This window comes from Carlito syrichta, unplaced genomic scaffold (assembly GCF_000164805.1).
Source record: "Carlito syrichta isolate Samal-C Ts95f unplaced genomic scaffold, Tarsius_syrichta-2.0.1 Scaffold314262, whole genome shotgun sequence".
NCBI lineage: Eukaryota > Metazoa > Chordata > Mammalia > Primates > Tarsiidae > Carlito > Carlito syrichta.
Genome location: NW_007258358.1, coordinates 426005 through 439353, shown reverse-complemented (window position 1 = coordinate 439353; position 13349 = coordinate 426005).

The following is a 13349-nucleotide window of genomic DNA, read 5'->3' as shown; positions in this document are numbered from 1 at the left end:
ATTGATGAAGAAAGTGTCCAGCGTTAGCCTGGGTAACCTGAGAATTAATTATAAATGTGATTAAAGAGATTAGAGTTCATTAAGAGTGAAGAGTTCTTCTTCCCCGTATTTTGATCTCAGGTTAGTAAATGAGGGTCTCTGTGGTCGAGCAAGCCCTGCTGGAGATCCCTGAGCTAAAGCTAATTCAGGTTAAGTACATCTTTTCCTTCCCTCCCTGGCTCTCATCCTAGGAGTCATGCATAATTTCCATGCACTTACAGGGGATGAAATCTCTTTAATCCTTACCACTTCTCCCTCAGGCCTGCCGTTCACACGGAATGCTGTGAATTTTTAATTAACCCAGAGTTGATGACGTATATGTGGTTATATATTCTCTATTATGCAAGTGGGGTCTCAGTTCCTGTTTGGGTGGCTCTTATAACAGGACCTGAAATAAAGTCATGTGAAAAAGGAAAGTCCAAAAGAGCACTCACTTTGGAAGAATCGAAATAGGCAATTATCATAGTTAGTATTGATAGAGCTAGGGAACAAAGACCATTTTTAGTGTTGTGCTGGTGATTCCCATGTGCCTGACTATGCCCGCCTTCTCTGCGTTTCTCTGCCCCTTGTGCCCAGGGATTGAACCTTCCTTGGCTGCTTCACTTGGCCTCCCTTGGCCCTTTGCCTCCTGGTCAGGGTGTGGGTTCAGCAGTGGCTGCCCTCCTCGGCTCAGCTCCTCTTATTCTGGCCCCAAGCTCTCTCTGGACTCCAGGAACATTGTCCCTTCCTCTGCCCTTTCAGGCCTAATAATAGTAACAGCTTCCCATAGATACAAGTCACCATCCCTTGTCAGTTCCATTAAACTCATCCAAAGAGCTGTTTAGTGAAACTTTCTTCAATTAAACTTTCAGAATGTGTCATCCGTTTTCTGCCAAGACCCTGACTGATCCAAGTCAGGCTTTTGGCCACATCATCTATTTGCCCTCCCCTCTCCCCCACCAACGTCTAGGTCCCTGAGGGCAATGCCTTTAACTTATGCATCTTTCTGTTCCCAGTGTTTGGCGCATGACTTTGTATACTATAGGCACTCAATATTTGCTTGTTGGATGAAACAACACACCAATTTGTAAATTCCTAGATGTAGTGCTTTATTTGAGGTGAAGAGTTGAGGTTATTTCACACATCCAGAGAAGGAAATACGAGTGAAGATCGTATACTTTGGTGCAGACATATGTGCCACTGCCTGTGGTTGACAGGCATTAGCTTGCTTCAGTCAAGTGTCCCTCACTCACCCCACACAAACGTCAGTTAGAGGACTAGAAAACCAACTGCTTCAGAAACTTTTATCTGAAAATATTAGATAAAGGTATAATGCAGAAACTCACACGCACAAAACATGGTATAAGTTTGAACATCAAGACTATCATTTTAGATGCCTTTGGCTATTAACAACATATTCAATTTCCAGAGGCTTAAAAAATAAGGATCGTTATTATTTCATATATGAAAAATTCTGGCAGATTTAGGTGCTTCTTCTTTGCCACCTCACCTTCTTTGCTCTAGCCACCCTTTTCAGCCACCGCCACCGAGGGTCAGACACCCCCTTCACACAGATCTACCAAAAGGCAGGAAAGGAGGTTCTTGTGACTTGTTTGGTTTTATTAGGGAGTTCTTCAGCAGACACCTTCACATCCATTGGCTTTGATTGGCTCTCATACCCATGACCCAGCTGCTAGAGAGGCTGGGGGAGAGTGAGTATCTGGTACTTTCTGCCTCTACTGTGGGAGGCAATCTTTACCAGAGTTATGGACTGAATGTTTGTGACCCCCAGATTCATATGTTGAAGCCCTAGCCCCCAAGGTGATGGTTTCAGGAAGTGGGAGCTTTGGGAGGTGATTCAGTCATGAGGGTAGAGTCTTATTGATGGGATTAGTGCCCTTCCAAGAAGAGACATGAGAGCTTGCTCTAGTTCTCTGGTCTCTGCCCTGTGAGAACACAATGGAAGGTCATCTGTAAGCCAGGAAGTGGGTCCTACCTAGACAGTGAATTTGCCGGCACCTTGATCTTGGACTTCACAGTCTCCAGAATTGTAAGAAATAAATATCTGTTGTTTAGGTCACACAGTCTATGGTAAGTTGTTCTAGCTTCTCAAGCAGACTAAGACAACTAGCAAGGAAGAAAGAGGGGAAGGAAAGCATTCAGATAAACAACCAGAGGCATCGGCAACATAAACCAAAGAAGAGAAGAAAAGCATGCCAGAATCATGGAGGGGCCCACACACTCGGCTGAGAAAGTTACCTTATAGGTATACTTACATGCACCCTTCACATTTGGTGATTTACCTGAACAGAGAAACTCCAGGGCAGGAACCATGATGGCGTCAGTCTGTCCCAAGATGAAAATAAGGATTCTGACCCCTGTTTCACAGAGAGCTATAGGTAACAAGTACATATTTTTAGGGCCATTATGAGCTCCACAGAGGCAAACTGTCCCAGGAGTGGGAATACATACCTTCACACCCAACACTGTTCTTACTTTATTCTCTGTTGTATTTTCATGGCTTATTAAATTTACTTGCATTTTATAATAATGGTATCTGACATGCCCAAAGGTTAACGTTTGCCAGCAATTCTGCTGCGGGTCTTCTTTTGCCAAAGAATTGTTTAAGCAATAAAAGCTGGTCTCCAGGTGAAAGCTTATGGTATAATAACATAAAAGGCAAGGGGGTGTTCTTCTCTTTCAATTAAAAAATTTAACACTGTTATTCACTCGCTTAAAAAAGGAAAGAACAAATATTTATCAGGTTTTCTGTATATGCTACACACTCTCACATGCAAATTTCATGGACTTTCATAACGTCCCTGTGTTTGTGTGGTATGCATGTTTTGTGTATGTGCTAAGCATGTATGGTATGCGTGTGGTATGTGTGGTGTGTGTATATATGTGTGGCGTGTGGAGTGTGTGGGGAGCATGTATGAATGGTGTATGTGTGGTACATAGTGTGGGTGTATGTGGTGTGTGTATGGGATGTATGGTAGGTAGTGTGTGTTTACCGTGTGATCTGTGTGTAGTATGTCATGTGTGCCATGTAATATGTGTGTATGATGTATAGCATGTGCGTGTTTATGTGTGATGTGTAGTGTGGATGTGTTGTATTTGTATATATGGTATATGTAGTGTATGGTGTAGTGGGTGGTGTGTATTATGTATGTGGTGTGTGTAATGTGGAGTATGTGTGTGGAGTTGTGGAAAGTGTATATATAGTATGTGGTATTTAGTGTGTGTAGCGTGTGAGGTGTAATGTGTGTATGTGGTATATGTCTGTATATGGTGTGTGTGGTATGTGTGTGTGTTATGAACAGTGTGCTTGTGTGTGGTATGTATGTACGGTGTGTGGCATATGGTGTGTGGTATGGAGCGTATGTATGGTGTGTGGTGTGTAGAGTGTGGTGAGTTTATGGGATGTATGGTGTGTGTGTGTGTGGTGTGCGGTGTGTCTGTGTGTGTGTTGTGTGTCAGGAGAGGATGCTCAGAACAGCTGACACAGCTCTTCCGTGATCGAGTCCAGATTTGAAACCAGGCTTATCTGTGCTTTCTTACTTCTCACCTCCCCGTAGTGTGGGTGGTTCTATGACTGTGTGGCATTCGGGCAGAGAGATCTGGGGTCGCTTGTAGATCTGAGTCACAGGGTAGAAGGTGAGTGTATTTGTGTCCCCGGGCTTCTGCAACAAGTCACCACAACTAGGTGGCTTAGAACAACAGAAATCTGTTCTCTCTCAGTTCTGAGGGCCAGAATTCCAAAGCCAAGGTGTCGACAGGCTTTGGTTCCTTCTGGGGGTTCTGAGGATGTCTGTTTGAGCCTCTCCCTTGTTTCTGTGGTGCCAGTGGTCCTGGGTGTCCCTCGGCTTGTCAATGCATCCCTCTCTGTCTTTGTCCTTCCATGACCCTCTCCTTTCTGAGTATCTTTTTCTCTTATAAGAACACCCGTCATTGGATGTAGGACACACCCTAACCGAGTATGACCTAATTTTTTTTGAGTTGGAGTCTTACTCTGTCACCCAGACTGGAGTGCAGTGGCCGCTCACGGCCACCGCAGCCTCGGCCCGCTGGGCTCTGACGATCCTTCCACCTCAGCCTTCCGAGTAGCCAGAACTACAGGTGTGTGCTACCATGCCTAGCTAATTTTTTTTAATTCTAGAGACAGGACCTCACCAAGTTGCCCAGGCTGGTCTTGACCCCGCGGGTTCAGGCAATCCACTCACCTCGTCCTCCCAAAGTGCTGGGGTTACAGGCTGAGCCACTGAGCCCGGGGACCCCATTTTAATTAAACTAATGTCATACATTCTGAAAAATGTGTCATTGTGGGAACATCAGAGTTCCCAAACCTGGCTGGTCTAGCCTACCCCACACCTAGGCTACATGGAACAGCCTACTGCTCCTAGTTACACACCTGCACAGCATGCCGCTGTACTTAATGCTGTGGGCAATTGTTGCACACGGTCAGTATTTGTGTACCTAAACATAGAAAAAGTACAGTAAAAATACAGCATAAAAGATTTAAGAATGATATGCCAGTATATGGCCACTGCATTATAACCTGATGAGACCGCCATCGTAGAGATGACAGTCATGGTTTTGTTACATCTGCAAATACTTTTCTCCAAGTAAGGCCACATTTGAAGGTTCCAGGTAGACATGGTTGGGGGGGGGCTCTACTCAGTCCAGTCCAGTGAGGTCTGAATAATTGAGAAATGATAGAAGGTGGCCCCACGGTGAGAGCCGTCCACTGGCTTTTTTTGCAGTCAGGACATGTGTAAGAAGGGTAAGCAGGAACCCTCCTCCCATGTTCTTTCAACACAGATCCACTGAGTCCCTGCTAGGTGCTCCCAGCACCGGGGCACAAGAGCAAACACAACAGAAAGGTGCCCGGGCTCCAGAGCTCTCTTAGCTATGCTGTGAGTCGTGGCAGAGTCCAGCACTGAGGGGTCAGGTGACGCAGTGCAAACAAGAGAGGAGGAGGGCGGGAACCTGTCTGCAGGGACCTCCTGCGGCTTCACATGGGCTCAAGAGAAGACCAGTTAGCACCATCGAGAGTCTCCCCAGAACCCCTCACATTTCACTAGCACCCTTGCAGATGTGGCCCCATTGAATTCTCTCCAGGACGACCAGAAACGATTTTTATGATGCAGTCTATCCCGCTGACAAAAAATCCAAGTAGGGAATCTGGGACCCGAACCCAGTTCCTCAAATTCTTAAACTTGTGGGATTGCAGCCAGACAAGCAATGCGAAGGTAAGAACTAACCATCAGACAGCGAGGAGCGTGGGGACCGTGAAGAGATAGGGATGCAGAGGTTCAATGCAGATTCAAATCCGATTTCGCAAAACTGCTCTGTGGCCGCCTGCCAATATTATAAGTGTGTGTGTCCTTTGATTCAAAAATTCCACTTCTAGGAATTTCTCCCACCTCTTCTTGTGCATATGTGAAACAGCCCAATGGACATCTACTGGAGAACAGTTAAATAAGCGTGGGTATATGTCTGCAGACGAGTACTGTGCAGCTATTAGAGGTGACACCGTTTTTAATGCACTGATATGAATCTGTCGCTTAGACAGTGAAGAGAAGAGCACTTTTATGCAGACAGGACTTATCTGCCTGCATGTTCGTGGAACATCTCCGGGAATACGTAAGACACTGGGAATGTTGAGTGCCTCCAGGGAAGGGAACAAGAAAACTTTTTGCAAATACCCTTTCATAAGTTTTGATTTTCTTTTTTTTTTTTGAGTCTGGGTTTTGCTTTGTCACTAAGGCTGGAGTGGAGTGGAGTGGTACGATCATAGCTTACTGTAGCTGCGACCTCCTGGGCTCCGGTGATCCTTCTGCTGCAGTCTCCCGAGTAGCTGGGACTACAGGCATGCCCATCACACCCATTGATTTTTTTATTTTTACGAAGAGACGAGGTCTCGCTGTGTTGCCCAGGCTGGTCTCGAATTTCCGGGATCCTCCTCCTGTTGGCATGGCAGGTGGGAGCCACCGCGCTTGGCTGTGAACTTCGATTCTCGAACCATGTGAATGCATTTCCTATTTTCAATAAGCAACTAAAATGCCTTGTAGGTCCAAGACAACGCAGGGAGGACCAGTGTGACCCCTTCCCCGGGGGCCAGGTGTGACCCCACCTTCCCCGGGGGCCAGGGCTGCTTTGTGGCCACCGTTCAATCTCCTCATGCCTCGCGCCAGCCTGGCATGCCACTGGGCTCAGTAAACGTGTAGTCTGGACTCAAACCATTTTGTTCTTTTAGTTGGGCAGGTCAGCACTGGATGCTGTTTGGACTCAACACCAGAACCATTTTCCGCTCAGAGCTGTTGCGCCTCCTGGGTTCTCTCTGAGTGGCCGTTCCACCCTCCCTGCCCCCAGGGTCAAGTCCCCGGATCCTCTGATCTCTCTTTGTACTCCCTCCCTCGTGCCCTCTCCCATCTCTCTTTGTACTCCCTCCCTCGTGCCCTCTCCCAGCACACCCACACAGATTCCTCAGCCTTCACCGAGTTCTGTCCCGTCTGCTTTGTAACTGCCGCTGAACGTTTCTCTTTTCCACCCCTCCAGACCTAGAGACGGTCTTATCATCATTCATTGACGCCATGCCATGGCCTCCCATCTGGCCTCCCTACCTCCTCTTTCTCCCTCCTGGGGACCGTTCTACTCCTTGCTCTAGGATGATCTAAAGGCACGTTTCACATCTCATCCTGTTAAGTCTGCGGGCTCCCAAAAGGAGTGTGATGTCTTTACAACAGCACACAGAGACTTTCCCAGGGGACCCAGGTGGCTTCCCCTCACTTGTCCCCATTACCCCTGCCCTCCACACCCTCCTACCAAGGCTTCTCCACTGCTGGTAGACAGCAAGCAGGGGCAGATCCACTCTTACGAGGCTGGAAACTCACACAGCTGGGGGCTTCTGCAAGAGAATGAATGCACAACGACTTATGCACAAACACACCTGAAATCGAATGTGTATGACAACAAGAAAAGGTAGCACACGATATGTTTTGTTTTGGTTTCTTTTTTGAGTTGGAGTCTCACTTGGTCGCCCAGACTGGAGTGCAGTGGCTGCTCCCGGCCACCGCAGCCTTGACCTGCTGGGCCCCGGCGATCCTTCTGCCTCAGCCTTCCGAGTAGCCGGAATGACAGGCATGCGCTACCACGCCCGGCTGATTTTTTGATTTATTGTTGAGATGAGGTCTCGCTGCCCAGGCGGGTCTCGAACCCGCGGGCTCAGGCGATCCACTCACCTCAGCCTCCCAGAGGCGCGGGATTACAGGCTGAGCCACCGAGCCCAGCTATGATATGTTTTTAAAAGCCTTGGAATACCCAGAAAATAGGATAAAAAGTTTCCCTAACGAAATGACATGCCCTCATCCTGCATCCTCTGATGACCTTGTTGGGTGGCATTGACTGCGTCGCCATTTCTCAGAGCACAGAAGAGAATTCCACTTCCCTCGAGCACGGTTGGTTGAAAACCCTGACCGTTACGGATCGTTATGGGAAGTTTCCTTTTCACAACCCCAAACAGTCACGTCACGCCAAAACAATTCCTGTGTTGACTGAGAAGCCTCAGACGTGTGACCTGACACAGAAAGGGTTGTGCTCTGTATGGTCTGGCCACAGGCTTGGGCTCCACAGACAGAGGAATCTGGTCCATCTGATATTGTACAATTCCCGTCTGAAAGGAGAAGATTGTCCAGCATGTCTGCAGGGTAGCAACTGTGCTTAACTGCAGGTAGTCAGCTACACCACCCTTGTCGTGGGCCAGTTACCAATGGAGAAGAAGGAGCAGACCCGTAAGAGGCATCCAGAGGGAAACACGGGGCCAGAGGACAAGCAAAGGCCAGGTGTTCTGGCACTAGGAGGAAGTCCAGCCTGGCCACAGAGCAGGTGTCCCCAAAATGAGACAACAGGCAGCAGGCCAGCAGCTGGCGGGGGGCCCCTCACACGAGAGAAGTTTGCCTTAGATGGGAAGGTGGCATGACCCTGAGCAAGCTTCCTCACTTCTAGGACCTCTGCTTTGTTACGCGTAAAAAGAGGGTGGGGACACTTTTATTTTTGAGCTGGAGTCTCTCTCTGTCGCCCAGACTGGAGTGCAGTGGCCGCTCCCAGCCACCGCAGCCTCGACCTGCTGGGCTCCGGCGATCCTTCCGCCTCAGCCTCCCAAGCAGCTGGAACTACAGGCGCGTGCTACCACACCCGGCTCATTTTTGGATTTATTGTAGAGATGAGATCTCACTGCCCAGGCAGGTCTCAAACCCGCGGGCTCAGGCAGCCCACTCACCTCAGCCTCCCAAGGCGCGGGATTACAGGTTGAGCCACCGAGCCTGGCTGGAAGGGGACACTTACCCGCGCGTCCTCCCTGGGCCGGGTGTTGTGCATAAACTCTGTCACTGATCACGACAGCACATGGATGGGGACACTTACCTGCCAGGTGCTGTCGTGATCAGTGGCAGAGTTTATGCACAGCACCCAGCCCAAGGAGGACGCTCGCTCCTCACGGTCCCTCTCCTCTGCCTTTCACATGGCTGGGGGAATACTAGCAACATAGAATCCAGTTGGGCTGTTCTTACACAGTAATGGGTATTACCATCCCAGGCTCAGTGCCCCAGGCCATGCCCCAAGGTACAGCAAGGACAGGGCTGTGGCAGAGAACTCTTCAACCTTCTCCGTGCTCAGCAATATCCCTAGAAGAAAAAGCCCCACAATCTAATCAACTGGGAACTTGAGACTTTCCTTGGAAGTATTGCTAGGCTTCCCAGGGTTCCCGCCTTAGGAAACAGAGACACAGGTTTGTCTCAAGTCGGGTGCCATAAATGGGCAAATAAGAAGGCAAAAAAAAAAAAAGTCCCTCAACTATCTACCTGTCTAGATTCCAAAGGCATATATTGGAATAATCTTAAATAAAAGTAATCTTGAGAGGTCAGTTCAACTCATGTGTGTTTCAGGTCAAAAAACTAGTCAAACCCTGCAACCCCCGTGTAGTTCTGATCTCTATGGTTCCCTGTGATTCCTTGGGAATATTACGATTTGCTGCAAAGATCAATGAGTTTTCAATCTCTCCTATAATTACTATGCATGTAATAAGAACCTTCTGAAGAAATGTCTGAGTCCGGCAGGTGGCTTGAGTATATCAGGCCCTCAGGGCAGGTCAGCAAGGGAGTTATTTTTGACTTTGTGGGCGTAGCTGCCGTGAGCCACAATACCTTGGGAATCTACCAAGTTCCCCAGCAGGGCAGCCACCCAGTCTGCCTGTTTCTTATGCAACCCAAAAAGGAACAAAATTATTATGAACAAAAGTAATTCAGTACTGAAAAGGACCCGGAAGAGAGAAAAGCTTATGGTGAGGACCCAGCATAAGCTCCCCCCAGATGACAAGGGGCTCGGGCCAGACTTCTCCAGTGCCACGCGACGTCCCGGTTTGGCCTCTGCAGCAGACACAGCAGCTGTGAGGCAGAAACAGCAACACCACTGTTGGAGGGCTCTCTCTGAGGCCTGGGTGAGAAACACGGGCAAGGGAGACCTCAGAAACATCTCGGCCGAGTCTCTGCCCCGCTTGTCAGTCTCCAGAGCTAGGGTCGGCCAAGAGCTGGCCACACATGGATTGGAGAACGTGGCCTGTTGAAGCCTGGGTTTGGCAGGGTCTGGAGAGTGTGGCCTCTCTGCTCACTGGGAGATGAGGCAGGACGGTGGCTCTTGCAGATGTGGGATGGCTGGTGTGATGTTGTCCCATCTGATAGGACAGACTCCGCCCAACCGGCCCGCTGGGCCGCCCCTGCCCACTGCCCTGCCCTCCAGTCTCACTTTGTTCTTCCCGGGCTCCCCGACCTTGTTTAAAAAACCATAACTCTTGGAAGGCTGAGGCGGAAGGATCGCCGGAGCCCAGCAGGTCGAGGCTGCGGTGGCCGGGAGCGGCCACTGCACTCCAGTCTGGGCCACAGAGGGAGACTCCGACTCAAACAAACAAACAAACAAAAGAATCATAGCTTTTCATCGCCTCCATTCTGGAAAAGCCCTGTGCTGATGCCTGGAGCAGGATAGTGAGGTAGTGAGGGCCTCGGGGGTATAAGATGTGTTGGCCCTATTCTTTAGGAGCTGATTGGGGTCAAAGGTGTAAATAACAGCCACACCAGGGATAAGACTGAGAGTCACACAAGCAGGGAAACGGCCACGTCCCGGAGCAGGCCTGTGGTGAGAATCTTCGCGGTGTAGGAGAGCCACCTCCTCTCGTGGAAAGCACAGACTAAGTGCAGAAGATCCAGGCACTGGCAAGACCTGCTCGAGCTCAGACTGCCCGTGGGAGTGTGGACAGGTCACTCTGCGCATCAACTCCCACGCAACACGCAGGGCATGTTATCCCCCTGGGGAGTCTCTGACGGAGGGCATACTGGTCTGGTGGTCCAGAGACCTCGAGTCCTTCCTTGCTCACGAAGGACAATGGCCTCTTGTATGCTCGCCCAACCTCCTCCTCCATAAGAGCAGAGCTTGATGGTTTCTAAGGTTTGCCAGCTCCAAACTTTCAGGACGTTCAGATGAAGATGTGTATAGGAAAGTTGCAAACTGTTGCATGTTTGCAAGGCGTTATCGTGTTAATGCTACCTCTGGCAATAAGGATTTCACGGAGGAACTGGAATTCGAACTTGACCTTGAAAGAAGAGTAGCACTTGGATGGATGGTACAGTGTAAAAAGGGCAGGATGAGTAGGCTTAAAACAGAGAAAGGACGGGCCAGGTAGAGGCTCTAACGAGGTGACTCATCAGTGCATCTCCCTGAGGCAGGGGCTCAGGTAGGATGCTGCTTCCTGGAAATGCCTCGGGCACCAGAGCCAAGGCCACCCGGGCCCCATCTCCAGGGAATGGAGATGCTCTGTGAGCTTCACAGCTTGTTCTCACTGTGAAAGAAACTAGACAGCAGCTGATGTCGACACCTCCCCGCTTCGACAGGAAGTTGGAAAGAGATGGTGAGTTTTGGGTTGACTGTTCTTGAGACTTTTATCCTCTTGTTGATCCCTGGTCTGGGTTGACTGTTCTTGAGACTTTTATCCTCTTGTTGATCCCTGGTCTGAGCATGCTAAAGGCTCCTTTCTCCTGGGGCACTGGAAACCCTTTCTCTGAATAGGAGTAGGCCACGGTGTAAATGACTGCTTTCATGAAAGTCAATTTTTAAGTTTTTTGGCACACAGCACTAGAAATTTCACAGGCCTCATTGGCATTAAGACAGTCACAGACTGCATAGCTAACATGGCGTTTGAAGTTGTCACTGCAAGGGAAGCTGTCTTTGGCGTGGGAGGTAGCCACATTTAATTATCATTCACAGACACTCCTCAAAACTGTTCCTGGATGCTTCAGTTATTATTCTGGTTACTTCTAAAATAAAGTCTTGTGATTATTTTGTGTGTGTGTGTGTGTGTGTGTGTGTGTGTGTGTGTGTGTATGCCTACAAGGATGTCTATCTTGTATTTGCGGTATTGGTTTATCTAAAGAAAATTATAGAGTTCGATGGAGAATGGAAGGCTCTCTTCCTGAGATGCTGAGAATATCCCTGGAGAGAAAATGGGATCACTGCTTTCTTCCCAAGATTTCTTGGGCCCTTCGGCCTCCACTTCCTGAGGCCGAGCTGTGTAAGCTGCCACTGGTATTATCCTGCGTTGCCTGGGGACACACACGGATTTCACCAGCTGGGAAGGGAGAGGCAGGATCTCAGTGGACTTGTCCATTTAAGCCCCTTCTCCCTGACATCAGCCTACTGTTGAAGCTGGCCTTGGGCAAGGGGCCACCGGTCTCAGGTGGTGACACAGTAGGTAGCTGGGTAAGGTCAGCACGTGCACAGGAGTAAAAACAGGAAGGAATACATTCCCAGGGCGTCCTGGTGATGCCTAAATGCAAATGACTGCACAATGATGTTTCCGGGGTTATCAAAGCAGGGACAGAGGCAGGAACTTTGGACACCAGCACCACGGTCCTGCCCTCCCGGGGAGGGTAGCTCAAAAGCATTTCCCACGATGTCATTCTGAAACCAGCATAGAAACACAGTGGAAATGGTTTAAATTGAAAACACAAAATGACGGTGAGAAAAAAGAGTTCTGAGTCTCAGCAACGCACCCTGCCCTCTCCAGCTTGAGGACTGAGACAGAAATGCAAGATTACAAAGGCCCGAGCAACACAGAATTTCCTCCCTGACTTGGCATTACGCAGCTGGCTAAGAGGCTCTGAGACCTTGTCATCAGAGCACACGCCTCAGTCCTAACCTGGGTGGAACCTGTGTCCTAAGAGGACAGCCTTGTGGAAGAGGTCGTGGTGTGTGCCAGCCTCGTTACGGAATAGCTGAACTCAGCCAGTTTATCATTACCATTCATTTTGTACTTTGGGGAATGAAAGAAAAGCAGATCTGTGCAGAATGTTTCACAAGATCGCCAGAGAAAAGCCTTCAAGATGCTATGTCATCTGTCGCCTTCTTCGGGCCCTCTGCCAGAGCCAGGGTGAGGGACAATTGCCACTCAGAGGCCAAAGCCCCTCCTCCACCCGCCTCTCAGCTTCCCGGCTTGGTACTGTGCTGCTGCTCCTCCGGAAATTTCCACCCTCTGGATAATCCGATTAAGTTGTCTCCCGCCAGCTGTCGTCGCCAAAGTGAGGGCGTATTGCCTGGGATTAAGTGAATGAATGAATCCATTGGCAGCCCCCAAAGCACTGGTGCAAATCAGTTTGTCAGGATGGCCAGGCTTCGGGATGGGCGGGGACAGGGCTTCCTGGGGCCCAGGACCGGGAGTGGGAAGCTGCTGTTGACGGGAGGGGAGAGAAGACCTGGGCTGCCGCCAGCCGCGCCCACGTGGGCGCTCAGAGCCCTGGTGACAGCTGGGACAGGATGCTGCTGATGGGAAGAGGAGAATGTGCTGGAAACAGACTTGCCTACTTTACAATTTTGCCTAGAGCCAGGCCAGCATTTAACTTTCCCAGAAACGAACCTGTCAGCAAACCGAGGAAGGGCTGTTTGTTATTTGCTGGGGTCTGCAAAAGCCCAGGTGGCAGTGGTGGGACCTTTTGCCCTGCGTGTCACCTACCCTCTCAGGTGCTGAGATGGGACTCGCAGTCAGACAACTGGGAGACGGTGTTTCAGAGTCAAGGTTAGGAAGGACCATTTCCGGCAGAATTCCACCATCTGGGCCGCCGGAGTGATTCAGCACATTCCCGAAGATGCAAGGGCTCTGTAGTTACTACCTCTCCGGACTTGCTTAGACTCTGTTACTGTATTTATATACCCTCCTTTTTAATTTTTAATTTTTTTTTTTTTGAGTTGGAGTCTCACTCTGTCGCCCGACTGGAGTGCAGTGGCCGCTC